Source organism: Pundamilia nyererei, unplaced genomic scaffold (genome assembly GCF_000239375.1).
Source record: "Pundamilia nyererei isolate P.nyererei 1_Seehausen unplaced genomic scaffold, PunNye1.0 scaffold00124, whole genome shotgun sequence".
NCBI classification, from domain to species: Eukaryota; Metazoa; Chordata; class Actinopteri; order Cichliformes; family Cichlidae; genus Pundamilia; species Pundamilia nyererei.
The window spans coordinates 1,287,120-1,288,849 of record NW_005187525.1 but is presented as its reverse complement, the minus strand read 5'-3'; the positions used below and the strand labels follow the sequence as shown (position 1 = coordinate 1,288,849).

General features: G+C 41.3%; 1 protein-coding gene across 1 annotated transcript in view; it reads right to left on the bottom strand.

The window, feature by feature from the left end:
- The window catches only part of adamts17 (ADAM metallopeptidase with thrombospondin type 1 motif, 17), a 104,190-nt gene that overhangs the window by 19,371 nt on the left and 83,089 nt on the right, over positions 1-1,730 (bottom strand). The gene's annotated exons all lie outside the window — the stretch shown is intronic.

Below are 1,730 nucleotides of genomic sequence, written 5' to 3'. Positions count from 1 at the left end.
TTTCACCTGCACAGGTGCCGAGGTAGGTCTCCCTGCAGGGTTGGTTTTCCCTTCGTCGGGAGCAGTGCTGGGCTCTTCAAATCAAACAGGATCCCATATTCTTGATTTTTACTTTACAAACACTTCTTGTAGTGACTAACTGCTCCTGACATGTTGGAGATGTTTGCTCTTTATACAGTAAAGTTACAGTGGGATACAAATAACATCAGGCTGATCCTGCCACGATTTGTTCCCCCGGTTCAAATCACGGACAAACAGGATCCAACAGCTGTTTATGTTTTTGAACCCATTTTGCACAGAGAGGCATTTTTTGAAAAATGTATTGATGCAATGTTGAATATTATTACAGAGGGGAAAACAACTACATGTAAAATAATCCCACCGTGACGCCTCTGCATTTGTAAATAGAGGGACAGTAACTGCGTGTTTATGTAAGCCTGTAAAACCTCAAGATGGAGACAAAATACTGTTAATCTGAATATCTGCCATTCTGCAATTCATCTCCTGTAAACAATAACGTGGCGCACAGCTGTTGCGTGACCAACTCTGTATTCCTCGTCCACACGTAAACGCAAAAAAGGAGTTTTAAAAATTTTCGTTTTCAGTGATTCGAAATGCCGTTTACGTGGACGAAACAGCTGCGTTTTCAAAAATACCCGTGTAGGTGCGGACGTAGCGTAAAAGAGTTAGTAGTTTATTTTATTACTACCTGTCATTTATTGCAGATTACTTGTATTTGCTTAATTGTTTACTAAATGTTTGAGGTGTGAAATAAACAGCAATGGAGCAAAATATGTGTGTGTGGTTGGAGGGTGTGTTTGTGCGTGTGCTTGCGGGGGGGCTTAGTTTCTTGGAAAACTAAGGGGGGGGGCCAGCAAAAAAAGTTTGGGAACCACTGATATAGGGGGAGTTCTTTCTTCTTCTCGTCTTTCCTCATGTTGTGCATTTTCCATTGTTATACCTCTCTGACCTGTATTCCCCATGTGATTTTTGTGTAATGTATGTATGGTCGGAAGGGTAAGATGGCGCTGGCACAGCTGGCAGCCTTAACCCAACTTCCCTCGGGATGAATAAAGTATTATCAATCTATCAATCAATTATTCAATTCAACTTTACTTATACAGCACCAAATCACAACAACAGTCACCTCAAGGCGCTTTATATTGTAATGTAGACCCTACAATAAATGTTATGTGACTGAAATACTGTAACATTGTAATAACTGCAATAGGTTTGTGCATGATGCAGTGTATGCCTCTGCATTTAAAAAAGTGCATAAAGCACTTTGGTGAGAAGCAGTATGGCTTAATACTGAAAAAGGGAACGACAGATGGGATTCTGACAGTGTTGATGGAGAAGTATAGATGAACTGGGAAGAAGCCACACAGTGTTTTTGTGTATCAAGAGAAAGCATATGATCGAGTGCCAAGAGAAGAACTGTGGTGCTGTATGAGGAAGTCAAGAGTGGCAGAGAAGACAAGTCAGACTCGTGCTGGAATAAGCCAATTGGATCGCCTCAACAATCCAGTGGGAAATGCATTGTTTTCTAACGGGCTTGCCAAGATGTGGTTTAGCCCAGGAAACAAACAGCTGATCCGACCTCCTGAAAGCCTTCGTTCTCACTATATAGGTACATAAAGTAGAGATGGACCGATCCGATATTACGTATCGGTATCGGTCCGATACTGACCTAAATTACTGGATCGGATATCGGAGAAAAATAAAAAATG